This window comes from Scyliorhinus canicula, unplaced genomic scaffold, assembly GCF_902713615.1.
Source record: "Scyliorhinus canicula unplaced genomic scaffold, sScyCan1.1, whole genome shotgun sequence".
NCBI classification, from domain to species: domain Eukaryota; kingdom Metazoa; phylum Chordata; class Chondrichthyes; order Carcharhiniformes; family Scyliorhinidae; genus Scyliorhinus; species Scyliorhinus canicula.
Genome location: NW_024055487.1, coordinates 172,807 through 195,620, shown reverse-complemented (window position 1 = coordinate 195,620; position 22,814 = coordinate 172,807). Strand labels below are relative to the sequence as shown.

Sequence of the window (22,814 nt, the reverse complement as noted above, 5' to 3'; positions counted from 1 at the left end):
TTTCTCTGTCAAAACTTCATGTGAATTTTATGTTTCTCTGTCAATTTACTGCTTCATTATCAGGCAAGCGGCTTCTTTTACTGCGAATGTTCAGTGTCCTAGGCTCAGGGGGAGTTTGAGAAGTTCCAGGAGTGATATTGCATAATGTGACTTTTTTCGTTTCTACAGACCCACATTGTACACGGATAGCCACCTACACTGCAAGAGAATCACTTTGTTCATCTCCCGCATTTGGTTACAGAAATCGATTTTAAAAATCCCACTGATGATTTATAATTTATTGCTGTCACGGATTAAAAACTCGCCGTGTTTCAAATCAGACGAACAGGCGACTTATTCACTGTTAATATAGTTGAATTTATTTCTGTTCATCCAATTATGTTGAACAGTTGAAAAAAGGGACTTAACTTACAATGGAATTCGTTTTTTCACAGTAACTTCATTGCAGTGTTAATGTAAGCCTACTTGTGACAAAAAAGATTATTCTGATTATATTAACAGATGCTCAAATGTAATTTCACCATTAGAACCAATGCAGACATTCCAAATAATCCATTCAGACAAATAAATGCCTCAATACAGATAAATGCTAACTTTTAACAATAATCTGTAAAACATCTCTGAACCCATTCTGTTGGGGGTGTGGAAGGTGGGACGTGGATCCAGCCGCCGCCTCCACCAGGGAATCAACAGGCGGCGCCTGGAAAGCCGCCCCCTTCTGCCGGGTATTTAAATGCCGCTCACTGGGACCCGAATCCAACAGTCCGGGAGCTGGTTTGTTCACTGAGTTCCTGACACAACCATTTCCCCCAAATGGCCAGAAGGATGAAGTGGGCCATTTCTCTCAGTTTGTTGCTGACTTTCTTATCCCGTGAGTAGTTTTTATTGTCCAAGTCTCTCACTGTTACTGTCTCAGTGTTAGTCTCTCTCTGGAATGTTCCAGAGTCACCAATCATTTCACCAGCATTAATCCTCGGGCTTTTTGATATATTTTTACAGGTGTCCAGTCGGATGTTGTGTTGACTCAGCCAGAGGCAGAGACCGGGCGTCCCGGAGGCTCCCTGACACTGACCTGTAAAACCAGCGGCTTCAGCCTTGGCAGCGACACCATGCATTGGATCCGACAGGTTCCCGGACAGGGGCTGGAGTGGCTGCTTTGGTACGACACTTCTTCCAGCAATGGCTACGCCGCAGGAATTCAAGATCGATTCACTGCTTCCACAGACACTTCGAACAATATCTTATCTTTGGCCATGACGAACCTGAAGGCCGAAGATACCGCCATCTATTATTGTACAGTGGACATAGTGGGTGGGATGGACTACTGGGGACAGGGGACCATGGTGACGGTGCCTGCAGGTAAGCACCAGTCAATTATTTCCAACTGTTTTATTTCAGTCCTAGTTTTATACTTTTTTGTATGTTCACAATTTATTCAGGGCAACACGGTTGCGCAGTTGTTAGCTGATATCTCAGGGCGCAGAGGTCCGAGATTGAAACCCGGCCCCAGGTCACTGTCTGTGTGGAGTTTACACATTCTCTTTTTTAAAAGTAAATTTAGAGTACCCAATTCATTTTTTCCAATTAAGGGGCAATTTAGCGTGGCCAATCCACCCAGTGTGCATATGGTTGTGTTGTGGGGGCGAAACCCACGCAAGAGTTTACACATTCTCGCCGTGTCTGCGTGGGTCTCAGCCCCACAACCAAACGATGTGCAGGCTAAATGGATTGGCCATAGTAAAATGCTGCTTGTTTGGAAAAACAATTGGGTACTCTAAATTTAAAAAAACAATTAATTCGTTCACTGAATCGTGGGTTTGGTGATTCTGTATTGGGATTTTGTCGCAATGTTTCATGCGATTCTGATTAAAAAGGTTATAGAATTACTCTGCCTCTTGACAAAAGTCGCTGCTCAGGGATTCAGTCCATGGTTGTTGTGATTTTTTAAAAAATGTTTTAGAGTATCCAATTCATTTATTTCCAATTAAGGGGCAATTCAGTATGACCAATCCACCTATGTGCACATCTTTGGGTCCTGGGGGTGAAACCCACGCAAACATGGGGAGAATGTGCAAGCTCCACACGGACGATCACCCAGAGCCGGGATCGAACCTGGGCACTGTGAGGCAACAGGGCTGACCACTGCGCCACCGTGCTGCCCCTGGTTGCTATGATTTAGTGTTTATTTGCTGAGGATACTGTGTGGCCGGGTTATTTTAAATACCCAACGCAGCGTTTCTGCAATGTTTAATCTCGGTGACATCTGGTGGCTGCAAGTTTTACCACCTCCTGCACAAGTGTTAGAAATCGAACCCAACAAAATATGCTGAGGTTTATGTGTTACTTTATTGAACATGTTCTGCGTATTCACAATGCTGATGATATTCTTCTAAGTTTCTGTTTAATTATTCATTCATTTGATAACAGGTGGATTTGGTGGCTTCTGGATTGATAATTTCTTAAAACGTTATGTTTGATTTTGTTGGAAGTGTTTTGAATTGAGCTGCTTCTCCATGAAACGAGTCCCAGGCCTTTGGTGATGTGATTTGGTGGTTTTCTGACGAATAGATTGTATCTGGGTGACTTTGAATAAATAAGATGTTTGAAACGGTTTGCCGTTTCTGCATTGTTTCTGCATTGTTCAAACTCGGTGACATTGAGCAGTTCCATGTTTTTGAATGGAATGTTTGAAGTTGCTTGATGCATGATTGTCGGCAGAAAACAAGCAGGATTTTAGAGCAGTTTGGACATTAAACTAAGGCAGGGTTCAAGGCGTTCTTTCTGAACATAAATTATTACTGCAATCGCAGCCTGTGGCTTCTGCAATGTTTCGTCGAGGTGAGATTGATGGTTACAGCTACTGCGAATATTAAGTGTTTAAATATGTTTAAAATATGGTCCAATATGAATAAAACGCGGTAAACTTTCAATATTTGTTTTGGACACATCGCAGCTCCTCACAATTATATTGCTGTTATTACAGATTTCTATTTAGTTTGAAAATTGATACATTTGGTGGCGAGCTGGATGCGATGTTGAGATGTTTTTGAAATGTTAAGTTTTATTCTGTTCAATGTAGAATTGATCTGCTTCTCCATGAAACGGGGTTCAACTCCTCGGTGATGAGTTTGATGTTTAACTGCTGATGATAATGTGTGTCTGGGTGACTTTGATTAAGTACAATTTGTGAAGAGGTTAGGAGTTTCTGCATTGTTTATGCTCGGTGATATTAAGTGGTTACATGATTTGTGGTTAAATGCCAACGGCCTACGTGTTTAAATCTGCTTGAAACACGATTATAGGTAGAAAACAAGCAGGCATTGGAAATTCAGAACGGAATAAAGGTATATTAGTGTTTTTATAACTGATGATTACACGGTAGCATTGTGGATAGCACAATCGCTTCACAGCTCCAGGGTCCCAGATTCGACTCCGGTTTGGGTCACTGACTGTGCGGAGTCTGCACATCCTCCCCGTGTGTACGTGGGTTTCCTCCGGGTGCTCCGGTTTCCTCCCACAGTCCAAAGATGTGCAGGTTATGTGGATTGGAGCAAAGAACAAAGAAAATTACAGCACAGGAACATACCCTTCGGCCCTCCCAGCCTGCGCCGATCCAGATCCTTTATCTAAACCTGTCTCCTATTTTCCAAGGTCTACTTCCCTCTGTTCCCGCCCATTCATAAACTTGCCCAGATGCATCTTAAATTATGCTATCATGCCCGCCTCTACCACCTCCGCGGTTAAAGCGTTCCAGGCACCCACCACCCTCTGCGTAAAAAACTTTCCACGCACATCTCCCTTAAACTTTCCCCCTCTCACCTTGAAATCGTGATCCCTTGTAACTTGACCCCTTATAATGTGGTAATATAACCCCATATTATCCAAAGATGTTTTCATATTAATATAATTAATCAGCAATCGCCTTTCACAATTCTGCTGCGCGCTGCACACTCTTGGGAAAAGCTTGATGCTATCCACCCTGTCCATACCTCTCATAATTTTGTAGACCTCAATCAGGTCCCCCCTCAACCTCCATCTTTCCAACGAAAACAATCCTCATCTACTCAACCTTTCTTCATAGCTAGCACCCTCCATACCAGGCAACATCCTGGTGAACCTCCTCTGCACCCTCTCCAAGGCATCCACATCCTTCTGGTAATGTGGCGACCAGAACTGCACACAGTATTCCAAATGTGGCCGAACCAAAGTCCTATACAACTGTAACATGACCTGCCAACTCTTGTACTCTATACCCCGTCCGATGAAGACAAGAATGCTGTATGCCTTCTTGACCACTCTATCAACCTCCGTTGCCACCTTCAGGGTACAATGGACCTGAACTCCCAGATCTCTGCACATCAATTTTCCCCAAGACCCTTCCATTGACCATATAGTCCGCTCTTGAATTTGATCTTCCAAAATGCATCACCTCGCATTTGCCTGGATTGAACTCCATCTGCCATTTCTCTGCCCAACTCTCCAATCTATCTATATTTTCTTGTATTCTCTGACAGTCCTCCTCGCTATCTGCAACTCCACCAATCTTAGTATCATTTGCAAACTTGCTAATCAGACCACCTATACCTTCGTCCAGGTCATTTATGTAGATCACAAACATCAGTGGTCCGAGCACGGATACCTGTGGAACACCACTAGTCACCCTTCTCCATTTTGAGACACTCCCTTCCACCACTACTCTCTGTCTCCTGTTGCCCAGCCAGTTCTTTATCCATCTAGCTAGTACACCCTGAACCCCATACGACTTCACTTTTTCCATCAACCTGCCATGGGAATCCTTATGGACATGATAAATTGCCCTTAGTGTTGGGTGGGGTTTCTGGGTTATGGGGATAGGGTGGAGGTGTTAACCTTGGGTAAGGTGCTCTTTCCAGGAGCCGGTGCAGACTCGATGGGCCGAATGGCCTCCTTCTGCACTGTAAATTCAATGATGATTAAACCAAAAGATTGCGTCATTCAGAACATAACAATTTACTGCAAGCTCATACTTCTTATTTAACAATTGTTCAAATTGGAGAGTAGTTATTATAATGTGGTAATATAACCCCATATTATCCAAAGATGTTTTCATATTAATATAATTAATCAGCAATCGCCTTTCACAATTCTGCTGCGCGCTGCACACTATTTGCATGACCGGAACATTTTCTAGCCTGAAAATATAATCTAATTGTGCCTGGAACTATTTTAACAATAACATACTGATTCTACACAGGTGTTCAGTTGCACAAGAGATTTTGGATTAATTTTTGGATCCCTGATTACGTTTGCAGTTACTTAAATAGGAATTTTATATTGGAGTTTGGCAATTTATGTATCCAGTTATTATATTCTTTCTGTGCAGCCACAACAATATGATTCCATATTGTTCACTGTGATTCATGATTCCTTCAATGTCATTTGACGATAGATAGTGAGATAATTGTCGCTAATCTAATCATAAACAGTTTTCTGTGATCTGGAAGTCGCTGACAGTGAAGACATTTTTCTAATGATTTTATTTAAATTGTAGGAATATTCAGACTGCACAGGGCTGGAGATTGACAAGTAACAGCTTGAAATTCAAACAGATTAATTTAATCAGAAAATGCGAATATGAGCTTTGCAATAATTAACAACAGCCAGTCTGATATAACTGTGCTGTACACAGTATAGAATTATAGTAAAAACAAATGACAGAATAAAGAAAAGATCATATCTGATTCTCAAGCTTATTTATATTGAATATTAAATTAAACAACAAAATATCTGCTCCATTTGCTTATTATGTTTCAGTTTTGGAGAGGATCTGAATGAACAATTTTAACTGTGTTTTACACAGATTAATTTTGGATCTCCTTTCATTGAGCAGCAGTTTTAATAATTCAGTTGTCGGGATTGTCAAAATTATTGTCATAAATACACACACACACACACATTATATATATATAGATAGATATACATACTTTATGTATCCGAGCTGAAAGTAAGATATATTTATGTATATATAAAGAGCGAGACGCTTATAGATTTATCGTGCGAATTAGACTCTGTGAATAGATGGAATTCAATGAGTTCAGAAATATTCATATTTCACATTTTTGCAGGTTCAAACAGGACGATTATTACCAAAAAGTAAAATGTTAAATGTTATTAGATTTAATTTAAAATATCCTGGTCTGAATGTTTCCATCCGGTTATTTGAGGTTTATTGTTTAGCATTGCTTGACATTTAATTAAACGCAATTTATAAGCAAAGTTCCAGGCAAGATCTCGCTTTGAATTATATAATTTTTTCATTTTTTTATTATAGAGTGCAAATCATCCAACAAGGCTAACTGGCAATTAAAAACAACGTGCAATGCAATGACAGTTCGAACAAATCAAACATAAATGCTACAGTTCAGCTTTTAGAGAAATTTTTATTGTATCCAAAATGAATTTAGAAAGCAATACATTTCTATGCTCAGGCCGATGATGTGCTTTGTCTCGATTATTTTGTGGTTACATTTACTTAAGAAATTAGGTCAATCGGGTAATCGGGTTACTCTTTTGTTTGTTTCTTTCATATCTCCGAATCTTTATCAATGACGTTAAACTGAATGCAATCTGTTATCGTCAATATGAACAGGATGGCATGGTGGTGCAGTGGGCAGCATTGCTGCCTCACAGCACCGTGAATCTCGATTCGATCTCCGCCCTGAGTCGCTCCGCTTTGGAGTTCCACGTGCACCCTGTGTCTAGGTGGAGATCCACGGCTCCAAAATTGTGCAGGATAGGGGAATTGGACACGTTAAAGTGCCCCTTAATTGGAAAAGAATATTTGATGTGATTGTTTTCAGCCAATATAAATGTTGCACAGTTCGGACAGACAGAATTAGTTACAAGGCAAAGGGAGTTTTTAATAAATATCAGTTTAATTTCAAAGAGGTTATTGTTGTTGTCTAAAGTTGACCACTTATCAATTAGAATAAAGCAGTGTGAATAATTCATCGTCTCGTATTTCAGGGACTGTGCTTTGATTTATTTCTTCAAAAACGTGTATCTGTGAGGATTGCGAAAATTTGACTTTATGTTAGTTAAGCCGCCTCTGAACTGAGATCCTTACCCCAGATTGTGACAGTCATAATGAATAACTCAGCAACAGCAGACAAGGGTGGCATGGTGGTGCAGTGTTTAGCACTGCCGCCTCCCAGGGCTGAGGACCCGCATTCGGTCACTGTCTGTGTGGACTTTGCATATTCTCCCCATGTCTGCGCGTGCCTCACCCCCACAACCCAAAGCTGTTCAGAGTAGTTGGTTTGGCGACGCTAAACTGCCCCTTCATGAAAACAGGAAGAATTGGGTACTCTAAATTGATAGAAGAAGAAACTCAATATAGACTGGAGGAGATGTGGGTATATTTTAACCACTGATGTATCTAGCTTTGGAATGTTAGACGACGCAATGCAGATGGAGCTTTATTCTATTTTATTCAGTGCTGCACCAGTCCTTGACCTATTTACTGGGGCAGTGGAAAGGGGGCAATTAGTCTGAATATTAATGATCATCTTATTCAGGAACTGTAGAGTCTGTGGTATGACTAACATTTGTTGTCTCTGCTTAATTGCCCATTGAGAAAGTGATGACTTGAATAATTCTTGAATAACTGCAGTCCATATGGCGCAGGTGCACCCGCAGTGTTGTGATGGAGAGTGTTCCAGGATTTTGACCAAACGAGAGTGAAGGAACGGCAGTATAGTTTCCAGTCAGGGTTGATAGTGTGTGGCAGGGAAGGGCACAACCAATTGCTGGTGCTCCCATGCATCTGGTGTTCCTGTCGTTCTGCAACATAGAACATACAGTGCAGAAGGAGGCCATTCGGCCCATCGAGTCTGCACCGACCCACTTTAGCTCTCAGTTCCACCCTATCCCCGGAACCCAATAACCCTTCCTGAACTTTTTCGTCACTAAGGGCATTTATCATGGCCAATCCACCTAACCTGCACATCTTTGGACTGTGGGAGGAAACAGGAGCATCCGGACGAAACCCACGCAGCCACGGAGAGAACGTGCAGACTCCACACAGACAGTGACCCAGAATGCAATCCAGTTGTGACCCTGGCGCTGTGAAGCCAGAATGCTATCCACTTGTTCTATCGTGCTGCCTCGGTGGTAGGTGGTTGACGTTGCAATTTGGAAGGTGCTTTCGATGGAGTCTTGGAAAGTTGCTGAAGTTCATCTTGTACATCATAGACACAGTTGCCACTGCTTGTCGGTGATGGGGGAGTGAATTTTTAAGACGGTGAATGGGGGCTAATTTGGCGGGACGCTTTGTCCTCGACCGTGTTGAATTTCTTGAGTTTTTTTAGAATTTCACTCAGTGCAGCAAGTTCCAAATCTTCAATCACAGACCTGACGTGTAGGTGGTGACGTTCCTTTAGGTGATAATGTTAAAGATCGGAGGTGCGGTGGCACAGGGGTTAGTACTGCCGCCTCAGTGGTAGAGACCCGTGTTCGATTCAGACCTCGGGTGGAGATTGCACATTCTTCCAGTGTTTGTGTGGGCTTCTTCCGGGTGCTGCAGTTTCCTCTTACAATCTAAAGATATGCATGCTATATGGATTGGACATGCTAAATTGTTCCAAGGTGGAGCTACGGGGATAGGGTGAGAAATTGTGTCTAGGTAGTGTGATCTCTCAGAGGGTCGGTGCAGGCTCAATGGGCCGAATGCCTCCTTCTGCGCTGGAGGGAGTCCATGTTGCATTTTGTATCAAACCAATGCCTCTTTCTGCGCTGGAGGGAGTCCATGTTGTATTTTGTATCAAACCAATGTCGTGTCTCCATTCTTGCAGTAAGAGACAGGAACTTTTGTGGGATGGGGTGGAAATTTTACTCTATATCTTAACGTGGCCTGCACCTGACATGAGAACCTTTCCCCGCAGAGGTCAAGTAGGCGGAACATCGAACTAACGAGCTGGAGTTATCCAATCAGATATCGGGAAATAAATTGTTCCATTGTTGGGTGAAATTACGCGCATTTTAACAATATTTCTTATTTAACAATAAGTCAGTGGACGACATTTTGATAACGATAATCTTTATTATTGTCACAAGCAGGCTTACATTAAAACTGCAATGAAGTTACCGTGAAAACCCCCTGGTTGCCAAAATACGGCGCCTGTTCAGGTACACTGAGAGAAAATTCAGAATGTCCAATTCACGTCATAGCATGTCTTTGGACTGTGGGAGGAAACCGGAGCACCCGGAGGAAACCCACGCAGACACGGAGAGAACGTGCAGACTCCGCGCAGTGAGCCAAGCCAGGAAGCGAACCTCGGACCCTGGAGCTGTGAAGCAACCATACGACCGTGCCGCAGCTGCCAAAGACCGAAATGATTCTCCAACTCATGTTCTGCAAGCCGGATTATGCTCACCGTGAGAGTGGATGCGAGTATGTGTGGAGTGTGCGGGTGAATGAGACTATGGAAACTGGGAGTGAGCCATCCTGACACACACACACACACATTACACTCTCTCACCCGCAAACACACACACACACACTCATACTCTGACATATTCTCCCTTACACACACTCACTCATCCTATCACAGTTACATTCTCACTCTTAGACATTCCCTCCCTCACGCACCCCCGCACAGACTATGAATTACACCTGTGCTTCTGTCTCTCACACGCACTCTCTCTCAAAACACAAACATGTAATCACGTTCTCCCATACACTCACATGGTGACGGAGGAAGCACTCAGACGCACATACTCACACTCTCTTACAAACAGACACACTCTCACAAATTCACCTTTTTACCGACACATTTTCTCTCTCACTCTCTCTCTCACACACACTACCCGTCTCTCACAGACTCTCTGCTAGGCACATGCCCTCTTCATATAACATACATCCTCTCACGTGGTCTCTCTCCCACATGCACACTCTCAGGGACAAACGCACACAATTTATCTCTGTCTTTCATCCGCCCGCTCTCTCCCACACTCTATCACACACACATTCGGTCTCTCTCACACACTTACTCAGACACACTCTCACACAAAGGGTCTCTCTCACACAACATCCCTCACATAAACACTATCTCGCTCACACACTCCCTACCACACACACGTTCCATTAAACACTCTCTCACATGCATACTCTCCCTACCACGCAAACACATACAGACAGACTCAGATCCACGCCGACTCTCTCTCCCAGAGACACATACTGACTTACAGACGGACGCTATCTCACTCCCTCACACCGTTCTTTATCACAAAGTGCTGCTGATTGTGAAGTACACATCTCAGTTAGCTGGATTGTGACGTACACATCTCAGTTAGGTGGATTGTGACGTACACATCTCAGTCTGCTGGATTGTGACGTACACAGCTCGGTTAGCTGGATTGTGATGTACACAGCTCGGTTAGCTGGACTGTGAGGTCCACAGCTCAGTTAGTTAGATTGTGACGTACACAGCTCAGTTAGCTGGATTGTGATGTACACAGCTCAGTTAGTTAGATTGTGACGTACACACAACCCAGTCAGCTGGATTGTGACGTACACACAACCCAGTTAGCTGGATTGTGACGAACACAGCTCAGTTACCTGGACGGCTGGTTCGTGATGAGGAACGATCCCAACAGCGCGGGTTCGATTATTGTACCAGCTGACCTTATTCATAAAGGGCCCCATTCTCAACCTTGCCAGGTACCTCAGGTATAGTGACCCTCAGGTTAAAGCACCACTAGTCAGCTCTCAAAAGGAGAGCGCAGTCTCCGTGACTACGGCACCATTTGCATTGTTGAAATAATGGGGAAACCTCCGGCTTCTCTTTCATTTTAATAAACGTTACACCATTCATATGGCACCAAAATGCCATTTTTATCCTGTGGGAGAGCAGGAGTAAGATGTGAGCTCCGAGTGAGGAGGCAAAGAGGTATGAATCTCAAATGAGAGACTAATAGAAGCTTAAATGTCGATGTAACTTTTAATGGGGAAATGTTAGCATAAACGCATAGCTTGAGGCACATTTTGAAATGTTTGGTTACTTAAACTCAAATATAGAGTCTAACTTGTTGAATGGGCCATTCTCTCCCAGCGACACCGTCTCCGCCCACTCTCTACAGTCTGGTCTCCTCCTGTCAACAACACAACACCGACGGCTCCGTGACCTACGGCTGTTTGGCGATGGACTACTCCCCAGAAATCACCAGTCTTACCTGGAAGAAAGATGGGCAGCCGATCACCACTGGAGTTAAGAAATATCCGTCAGTGAGAAACAAGAAGGGAACCTACACCCTGAGCAGCGAGTTAACCATCACCGAGTCAGAGGGGGGATGCAGCAACATCAGCTGTGAGGTTCGACACAGCGGCTCAGACAAGAGCATTGAAATGCGTAAGTGTTGTCGAACATGTGAAAACAGAAACGCTGTGATTAATTTATTTATAACTTTGGTTATGACACATTTATGGAACACTACACAGTTCGGATTCCAGAAAATAATATTGAGCGCAGAGTAACTGTGAAAAAATAATAAGTCAGTTTATTTGTTACAACATAGAACAGTACAGCACAGAACAGGCCCTTCGGCCCTCAATGTTGTGCCAAGCCATAATCACCCTACTCAAACCCACGTATCCACCCTATACCCGTAACCCAACAACCCCCCCCCCCCCTAACCTTACTTTTATTAGGACACTACGGGCAATTTAGCATGGCCAATCCACCTAACCCGCACATCTTTGGACTGTGGGAGGAAACCGGAGCACCCGGAGGAAACCCACGCACAAAGGGGGAGGACGTGCAGACTCCACACAGACAGTGACCCAGCCCGGAATCGAACCTGGGACCCTGGAGCTGTGAAGCATTTATGCTAACCACCATGCTACCCTGCTGCCCCTACTACCCTGCTGCCCCTTCTGCATCTTCTGCAATAATGTCTAACTTATGGTCCTTGAAGTTCCTAGAAATGACATCCATCCACATGTTCTCCTCACCGTGAGTCCCAATGAAGAAATCACAAGACAGAAATTTGCAACCATCATCTGTTCAATCATCGATTTCCAGCCAAATTCAATCACGGTGAAGTGGCTGAAGAATGGACAATCCGTGGGTTCAGGAATTGTCACCTCTCCCGCCTGTGAAGTGAACGGGAACTTCTCGGCGAGCAGTCGGCTGACAGTCTCCTCTGGGGAATGGTTCAGCAAAGCGGTCTATACCTGCCAGGTCACTCATCAAGAGGTCACCCAAAGTCTCAACCTCGCCTCGTCGGGTAAGAGACACAGACAGGGGAAACTATAGATCATCCTGCACTCTGATGTTAATCAACACCAGAAATGTATTGAAGTTAATGCAAAGCACAGATCAATTTCTAATTTACTGCCATGTACTTTGTGATTCATTCTAATGTAAGAGCTGCATTGGATTTGCTCACCATTCAAGATTTTATCAGAACAGCAAAGAATACTTCCCTTTACTTTGAAGACCTTTAGTGAGTGAGGTGGACTTGATATCAGCTTTATCCTGAGACAGCGGATTAGAACATAGAACATTACAGCGACCTCGATGTTGCACCGACCTGTGAAACCACTCTAAAGCTCATCTACGCTATTGCCTTAACATCCATATGTTTATCCAATGACCATTTAAATGCCATTAATGTTGGCGAGTCCACTACTGTTGCAGGCAGGGCATTCCACGCCCTTACCACTCTCTGAGTAAAGAACCTACCTCTGACATCTGTCCTATATCTATCTCCCCTCAATTTAAAGCTATGTCCCCTCGTGCTAGACATCGCCATCCGAGGAAAAAGGCTCTCACTGTCCACCCTATCTAATCCTCTGATCATCTTGTATGCCTCAATTAAGTCACCTCTTAACCTTCTTCTCTCTACCGAAAACAGCCTCAAGTCCCTCATCTTCCCTCAAAAGATCTTCCCTCCAGACCAGGCAACATCCTGGTAAATCTCCTCTGCACCCTTTCCAATGTTTCCACATCCTTACTATAATGCGGTGACCAGAACTGCACGCAATACTCCAAATGCGGCCGTACCAGAGTTATGTACAACGGAAATGAAAAAAATGAAAATTGCTTACTGTCACGAGTAGGCTTCAAATGAAGTTACTGTGAAAAGCCCCTAGTTGCCACATTCCGGCGCCTGTTCAGGGAGGCTGTTATGGGAATACAAACCATGTTTGTGGCTTGCTTTGGTCTGCTTTCAAAGCCAGCGATTAGCCCAGTGAGCTAAACAGCCCCTGCAACTGCAACGTGACCTCATGGCTCAGAAGCTCAATCCCTCTACCAATAAAGGCTAACACACCGTACGCCTTCTTAACAACCCTCTCAACCTGGGTGGCAACTTTCAGGGATCTATGTACATGGACACAGAGATCTCTCTGCTCATCCTCACTACCAAGAATCTTGGATTTGAGAGGCAGCGGGTGTCTGGAACGCTTTACTGCTGACAGCTCCGGGGGAAAGTGTTGGAAAGTTCATCCAACCTATTTATAAATCAGCCTTCATTACTCCATTCCAGAGATCAGGAACAGTGTATTCTGCATTGGGAATACTGCAATGCAGTTGTTAGAAGGATTCCAGGGCTGAACGACTTTGACAATGAGAATAGCGATTAGCACTGCTACATCTTAGCGCCACGACCCTGGTTTCGATTTTGGTTTTGGCTGACTGCCTGTAAGGAGTTTCTACATTCTCCCCGAGTCTGCTTGGGTTTCCTCCGGGTGCTCCGTTTCCTCCCACAGTCCAAAGATGGGCAGGTTAGGTAGATTGGCCGTGCACAATTGTCCCTTAGAGTCTAACGGTTCCATGGGGCCATAGGGTTATGGGGAAGGGCGGGGGAGTGGTTGTTGGTAGGGTGCTCTTTCGAGGGTCGGTGCAGACTCGATGGGCCGATTGGTGCTCTTCTTCACGGTGGTGATTCTAAAATGAAAATGAAAATCGCTTATTGTCACGAGTAGGCTTCAATGAAGTTACTGTGAAAAGCCCCTAGTCGCCACATTCCGGCGCCTGTCCGGGGAGGCTGGTACGGGAATCGAACCGTGCTGCTGACCTGCTTGGTCTGCTTTAAAAGCCAGCGATTTAGCCTTGTGAGCTTGTGAGCCTTGTGAGCTAAACCAGCCCCTATTCTATAATAGGTTTCACAGACACGCTGCTTACCACTGTACAAAGAACAAAGAATAGTACAGCAAAGTCCTCCACGCCTGCGCCGCTCAATGTGCCCTATCTAAAAAGAACCCTCTGTCCTTACTCGGTCCATAACCCTCTATTTGCTCCCTATTCATGTATCCATCCAGATAGTTCTTAAATGTTGCTAATGTGCCGGGTTCCACCACATCCTTTGACAGTGCATACCAGACATCCACCACTCTCTGCGCGATAAAACCTATCCGCACATCTCCCGTAAACTTTCCCTCTCTCATCTTTAACCTGTGGCCCCTTGTAATTGACACTCCATCCTTGAAAAAAGCCTCTGACAGCAAACCTGCCTAATTCTCTCATAATTTTGTAGACCTCTATCCGGTGTCCCCTCAGCCTCCGTCTTGGCAGTAAAAGCATTCCTAGTTTTTTTCAAATGCTCCTCATAGCCAACACCTTCAAGAGCAGGCAACATCCCGGTGAACCTTCTTTGCACTCTCTCCAAAGCTTCCACGTTCTTCTGATAATGTCGTGACCAGAACTGCATGCAATACTCCAAATGCAGCCGAACCAAACTTTTATATAGCTGCAACATGATTTCCCAACTCCTGCACTCAATGCCCTGGCTGATGAAGGGAAGCATGCCATTTGCCTTCATAATCACCTTGGCCACCTATGTTGCCACTAGAGAACTGTGGACCTGCATGCCAAGGTCCCTTTGTATGTTAATGGTCCAAGCGTTCTGCCATTTACGGTATAATTCATAACCACATATGATCTTCCAAAATGCATCACCTCACATTTGTCCGGATTAAACTCCGTCTGCTATTTCTGTGCCCAAGTCTCCAATCTATCTATCCCACTTATACCCTCTGACCACCCTCGGAACAATCGGCAATTCCGCCAATTTCGTGTCATCCGCAAACTTGTTACCAGACCACCCACATTTGTCTCCAGATCTTTGATCTCTGCTGAACACCACTAGTTACAGATATCCACTCAGAAAAAAAACCCTTCCACCATTACTCTGTGTCTTCTATAACAAAGCCAGTTCTGTTCATCGACGATCTTTCGAGGTTGTTATTTCGAAGTTGATTCATTCCCATTTAGAGAGTAAATGTTGAATACCACTGTCCTGATTCTGAAGATGAAACGTGGGTTGATTTTCATGTTTTCATTCACAGATCCTTCCCTTTGCACTATTGCCTCAGTAACAATACTGCCACCGCCAATAGAACAGGTCTTACTGGAGGCGACTGTAACCATAATCTGCGTCATTTCGAATGCTCCTTATGGAGTCAATGTGTCCTGGAGTGAAGCGAAGAACCCGCTGAAATCAGAGATTGCCGACCAGCCTGGGGCAGATACTGAGAGCGTGGTCAGCAAATTAAACATCTCGACACAAGCCTGGCTAAGTGGGGCTGTGTTTGACTGTGTGGCGAGACATCAGGACCTGCCAACTCCTTTGAGTAATTCGATCCATAAGAAAATAGGTGAGCGTTGAGATTAAAGCAATAAGTGAGCCATTGTGTCTATTTCTAGTGTCAGTGCAACGGTCAATATTTCGCATTCAGTGTATTTCTGATCTACTTTGATTGATAATTCCACTAACTAAACAATCTGGAGTGGCAGACGATAAGGTGGAAAATAATATGCAGACGACTGAACAGTGAATTGAAGGCGGTGATATTGGGTTTAGATGGAGCAAGGCCATCGACTAGAAGGTGTAAGAGCAGATCAAGGCCATTGGGTTCATTGAGACTGGCCGGCATTCAGCGAGACCGTGACTGATCTCAGGCAATCCTCAATTCCACTTTCCTGCCTTAACCCCATATCCCTTTATTTCCTTACTGATTCAAAATCCATCTATCTCAGCCTTGAACACACTGAACGATGCAATTCCTACACCTTTCGCACCACAGAATTCCACAGATACGCTGCCAACCGAGAAAAAAAATTCCTCCTCATGTCTGCCTTAAATGGCGATGCCTTCATTTAAGATTAAATCCTCAGGTCCAAGAATCTTCCACAAGGGATAGGAACCTTTCGGCATTTACCCTGTCAAACCGTCTGAGAATGATTTATGTCGCAATTAGGTCGCCTTCATATTTCTAATATCCAGTGAGTATCGGCCCAATCTACTCAGCCACTCTTCATAAGAAAATCCATACCCGGGATCAACATCATGAACATTCTCTGGACTGCTTCGAAAACCAATATGTCATCCTTCCCAAAGTGTTCAAAGAACATCAGGTGTGATTTTGCTGGTGCACTGTGTAGTTTTATCAACACGTCGCTATTTTTATATAGCATTCCCTTCAAAATAAAGCTCAACATTCAATGCACCTTCCCTGTTACCCAACAACTTGCATGCTAGCTTTTTGCGATGGCTGCAGGAGGATGACAAATCCTTCTTCGGTACAGTTTTCTGCTGCCTTTCTCCATCTAAATAACATTCAGCTCCTTTATTCCTCCTACCGAAGGAGGTATAATCTCACATTTTCCTACATCATGTCCCTTTTGGTAAATTTCCCCCCAATCACTTAATCTGACTATCCCTGTGTAGATTACCTGTGTCATTCTCGCCACTTGCTTTCCTTATTTAAAAAAATATTTTCAGTAAAGGGCGTTTTGCATACAAATATAAAAATCATAGAAAACATCACAATAACATTATGATAGAAACAACTCCAAGGGTGACATGGTGGCGCAGTGGTTAGCACGGCTTTCTAATGGTGTAGAGGATCTGGATTTGATCCTGGACCCGGGTCACTGTCCGTGTGGATTTTGCGCATTCTCCCTGCGTCTGCGTGAGTTTCACCCCCACAACCCCAAGGTTGCAGGGTAGGTGGGTTGACCACGCTATACTGGCCCTTAAATATAAGAAATTAAAAGATGGAAAAAACTCCCCCCAGGTACAATAAACACCCCAGATCTACCATATTCCCTAACACCCATCCCACCAATCTACCCGCCCCTTCAATTTTTGCCCCCACCCCCGCACAACGAGAACAACCCCTAACTCTCCTCCGGCTGAAACCTTAATTCACCATGAAGAAATAATAAATGCCTTCCACACCGGGTGAACCCCTGTTCCGCTTCACGTAAGGCGAACTTTATCTTCTCCAAATGCAGGAAATCTGCCAGCTTGCTCAACCACATCCCCATCAATGATGTGGAGATCTGAAGAAGGAGCCGTGCTCCGAAAGCTCGTGTTTGAAACAAACCTGTTGGACTTTAACCTGGTGTTGTAAGACTTCTTACTGTGCTCATCCCCATCAATGGCAGCGGTCAGAGTCGCCAGCTGAGCAAAATCCGTCCCCGGGCTATCAGGGAGGCAAATGCCAAGGTGGGCCATTCATTCTTCGTCCACCGCAGCAAAAAAACGGCTCATCCTCGTGACCCTCATGTGGGGTTGTACACCACCTTAAATTGGATGAGGCTCAACCTGCACACGACGAGGATGCGTTCACCCTCCTGAAGGTACCTTCCACGCCCCGGACCGCACCCCCTCACCAACCCCTCCTACCATTTGCGCTTGATCTTCTCCTCCAGAACGGCCTCTATGTCTATCAGCTCTTCATACATGTTGGACACTCCCCTCTCCAATATTATCCTCAGTCAGCAGCTTATCGTGCAACACCGGAGGTGGCAGCTCTGGGAAGGACCACACCTCGCTCCTCCCACCGGAACCCCCCCCCCCCCCCCCCCCCCCCCCCCCCCCCCGCCCCACCGCCACCACCACCACCTTACCTGCAGGTATCTGAACCCATTTCTCTTAGGCAATCAGTATACTTCATCGATTACCTCCAGTCCTGAAAACCTACCCCCTGCAAACGTGGCAATAGTACATTAACTTATCAAACGCTGTTTCGAAATTAATGTATATTATATCTACTGGCTCCGCTTTCTCTAGGCTGCTTGTTATCACCTCAATTAATTGCAATCAATTTGTTGAGAATGATTTCCCCTTCATAATAATAATAGCCAGTAGGCTTCACTGAAGTTACTGTGAAAAGCCCTTAGTCGCCACATTCCGGCGGCTGTTCAGAGAGGCCGGTAATAAATTGAACACGCTCCGGTGGCATTGATGGGCATTATAAACCAGTTGTTTAGCCCTCTGTGCTAAACCATCCTCGGCACTATCAGCAACTCTGCCAATTTTGTGTCAGGAAACCGTGCTGACTCCATTTGATGATATTGTGTATTTCTAAATGCTGTGCTATTACATCGTTATAATGGACACTAAGGGATTGCCACTGACAGATGGTAATGTCAGTGGCCTACAGTTACATGCTCTTGACTCCCTTTTGGAATCAATCAGGGTGTTCCATTGGCAGTTTTACAATCCTCTGGGAGTAATGTGGTGGCGGCGATGGGGGGGGGGGGGGGGGGGGGGGGGGGTGGCGTAGGGGCGGGCGGGGTTCCGGTGTGTGGAGCTGATACACCAGCACAGGACAGTGGGTCCGAATAGCCTGTTCCCCTGCTATACACTTTCTGAAACGTTCTGTTCCAGTCCGTAAATTCTCAGGGAAAAGGATTGTGTCCACCTCTGCTCCGAGCTGGGAAACCGGACAGATCCCAAAGTGGGAAATGGAAACCTTTAAAATCCAACACAAAACACATTTCTCCCACATCTAACCCGCGGTTCCATTGTCTCCGGAATTCCCCATTTTATTGACATTTATTGTACATTTCTGCAGATCCCAACCCGCGGGAACCGTCCGTCTCTGTCCTCCTGCCCCCGGCTGAAGACGTCTCCGCTCAGAGATTCGTCTCCCTCAGCTGCTTAGTGAGAGGTTTCTCCCCCCGAGAGATCTTCGTCAAGTGGACCGTCAATGACATGCCGGTGAATCCCGGGAACTACAAGAACACCGAGGTGATGGCGGAGAACGGCAATAGCTCCTTCTTCATGTACAGCCTGTTATCCATTGCAGCGGAGGAGTGGGCCAGCGGCGCTTCTTACACCTGTGTGGTGGGACATGAAGCCATCCCCTTGAAGATCATCAGCAGAACGGTTAATAAATCCAGCGGTAAACTGAGTTTTTTAAGCGTTTCCCTTGGCTCTAATTGACACCGTTAATTAATGTAAATGAGGAACTATTGGTTATATTTCGAACTACAATAGAAAGAATAAAGATTTTTTGATCCCCCTCCAAATGTGATTGAACGACACAGCGTTTTATTAATAGTGCATCCGCTTTCCTGGTGTCAGACATCTTCAATTAGACTCAGATTTGTACAGATCTCGGACCCATGTTCAGTGCAGGGAATGACACAGTGGCGTAATGTTTAGAACTGCTGCCTCACGGTCCCGAGGAGCCTGTTCTATCCCACCTCGGGTTACTATTATGTCGAGTTGCTCATTCTCCCCGTATCTGTGTGGGTCTCACCCCCACAGCCCAAAGATATACGAGCCGGTAGATTGGAACATAAACAAGTGGGTACATGAAAAAAATAGAAATCACCTGGTGTACAGACAGAGTCAAACTAATTCATAACAGGATTGCGCAAAGTATATTTATTGATGGGAAATCGGACAAGTTCCCATTTTAGGCGCGAGTGGCACGGTGGCGTAGTGGTGCAGTGGTTAGCACTGCTGCCTGCAATGATGAAGACCAGGTTTCAAATCCCGTCTCTGTCCATGTGGAGTTTTCACATTCTCTCCGTGTCTGCGTGGGTTTCGCCCCCACAACTCCAACGTTTACAAGATAGATGGATTTGCCAAGCTAAATTGCCCCTTAATTGGGAAAAAAGTTGAGTGTTCTAAGCTTATTTTTTTTAAAATCCCATTTCAGATAAACACATCACATTTAGATTTCCGTGTTCCTCCTACTCTCATTGTCTATCTCTTTATAATTGATGGTAGTTTCAAATTGTTGCATCACACCCACTGGAATTGAATTGAGGATCAAACAGAAACATGGACCAGCAATCCACCGTCAAAGAGAGGGGAAAGGGGAATTGTTAATGCACTGCTCCCCACTTTTCCAACAAAGAGAGGGAGAGGGACATTACCTACTCCGTAGTAACCCGCTTGCCTCACAAATAGAAGGGGAGGGGCAATAGTTAATGCACTAACCTCACTTCCCCAACAAATACAGGGAGGAGGAACATTAGCTAATCCATTGTACCTGCGCTTCCCCAACAAAGAGATGGGGAGGGGTATTACTTTATGCATTGTAACCACATTTCCCCAAGAAAGATGTTGGGCATTAGTTAATCGACGGTCCCCCCATTCACCCAACAAATACAGGGAGGAGGAACATTAGCTAATCCACTGTACCCGCGCTTCCCCAACAAAGAGCTGGGGAGGGCCATTAGTTAACCCATTGATCCGCCATTACCCCGACAAAGAGACGGGCAGGTTAACTAGACAATCCATTGTGCCCCCTTCACCAAAAAAGATAGGGGAAGGGGATTATTTAACCAAATGTAGCCCACTTCCCCAGATGCGCGTGGGAGGGGCATTTTTAGTTGTGCTTTACCCCACGTCACCAGCAATGAGCTGGGGATTAGCATTAGTTAATCCACTGTAACCCCACTTTCCCAACATAGAGAGGCGAGGGATATTAGTGATTCCACTTACCCCCACTGTACCCCAACAAAGGGAGGATGAGGGGCTTTAGTTAACTCACTGTAATTCCATTTCCACAAAATATATCGGTGAAGGCCATTAGCTTTGCACTGTATCTCCGCTTCCACAACAAACAAATTGGAGGGTAAATGCTTAAACCACTGTACCCCAACTTCCTCAACAGAGCTCGAGGAGGGGCACCAGTTCATTCACTGTATTTAATGTAGTTAATTCCCCAACAAATTGAGGGGGAGGGCGTTTGCTAATCTACTGGACCCGCACTCCCCAGTATAGAGAGGGGGAGGGGCATTAGAGAAGCCAGTGATCCGCCATATCCCCTACAAAGAAAGGGGGATAGGCATTACTTAATCTATAGTACCCGCACACCACTACAAAGAGAGGTGGAGGGGCAATAGTTAATCCACTATATTTCCCCAACTAAGAGAACCGGAGGGAAATTTGTTAATCTACTAGACCGCCACTCCCCAACAACGAGATTGGGAAGGGCATTTGTTAATCTACCATACGCACACTTCACCAATACAGAGAGTGGAGGGGCATTAGTTAATCCACTGTATTCCCCACTTCCCCAAAAAAGAGCGTGGGAGGGCATAAATTAATCCACTGTACCCCACTTCCCCCAACAGATGGAGGGGAGGGGTATTAGCTAATCCATCGTACACCACTTCCCCAACAGAGAAAACTGAAGAGCAAAGCCTGAAACTATTTTGCTGCACGTCACCAAGAAAGAGAGGAGAAAGTGCATTTGGCAGCTGATTGTATGGCCATCTCCTCAAAGCCGCGAATCGAAAAGGAAACTGCTGAACCCAGCAGGGAGAAAGAAACAATGAACTCACAGGTTATTTAACGCAGGTTTCAGTGCTGGGACCCCCAGCTGTTCACAATACATAGAACATACAGTGCAGAAGGAGACTATTTTGCCCATCGAGTCTGCACCGACCCACTTAAACCCTCACGTCTACCCTGTCCCGTAGCCTAATAATCCCTCCTAACCTTTTTGTTGACTAAGACCAATATAGAATGGTCAATCCACCTTTGGACTGTGGGAGGAAACCGGAGCACCCGGAGGAAACCTAAGCAGACATGGGGAAAACCTGCAGACTCTGCACAGACAGTGACCCAGCGGGGTATCGAACCTGGGACCACGGTGCGATCCACTTGTGCTACCACACTGCCCAATATTCATTAATTGTTTTGACGAAGGAATTGCAGGCAATATTTCAAGATTTGCAAAGGATACTAAGTTTGCTGGCAGTGTGTGCTGTGAGTAGGATACAAAGAGGCTTCAGGGTTACTTGGACAGGCTGGCTGAGTGAGAAACCACTTGGCAAATGCAATATAATGTGGTTGAATGTGAGGTCATCCGCTTTGATGGAAAAAACAGAAAGACAAATTATTATCTGAATTGTGGCAGTTTAGGAAAAGTAGAATTGCAACGAGACCTGGGTGTCATGGTGGCATGGTCGTCTAAGATTGTTGCGCGGGTACAGCAGGTGAGGAAAGTTAATGGCAAGCTAGCCTTCATAGCGAGAGGATTTGTGTATAGGAGTTGGAATGTATTACTGCAGTTATACAGGACTTGGTGAAACCACACCTTGAACACTGTGTGCAGTTTTGGTCCAGTTTGAGGTAGGAAATTCTTGCTACTGACGGGGTCCCGCGAAGGTTCACCTGAGTAATCACCGGGGTGGGAGGACTGACATATGAAGAAAGACATGATCAACTGGGTTTGTACTCGCTGGAGGTTAGAAGAATGAGAGGGAATGTCAAAGAAACATATAATATCCTGATGGGACTGGACTGGCTAGATGCGTGAAGAAAGTTCCCAATGTTGGGGACGTCCAGAAATAGGGGTCGCAGCCTAAGAATAAGCAGGACGCCATTCAGGGTTGAGGTGAGGAAGAATGGTGGATTATCCACCCTGCCGTGCCACATTTCTGTTTCATCCCGCCGGCCGGATGCTTTGTTACGCCGGCTGGTCAATGGGGTTTTCCATTGTGGTGCTGTCCTACGCCGTCGGGAAACCCCTCCAAGCTGCCAGCAAAACGGAGCATCCGTCCGACAGAGAATCC

At 45.2% G+C, this 22,814-nt stretch overlaps 1 pseudogene; it reads left to right on the top strand.

The window, feature by feature from the left end:
- The first annotated feature begins 825 nt into the window (after positions 1-825).
- Positions 826-19,240, top strand: LOC119960120 (annotated as a pseudogene).
- Positions 19,241-22,814: the final 3,574 nt, after the last annotated feature.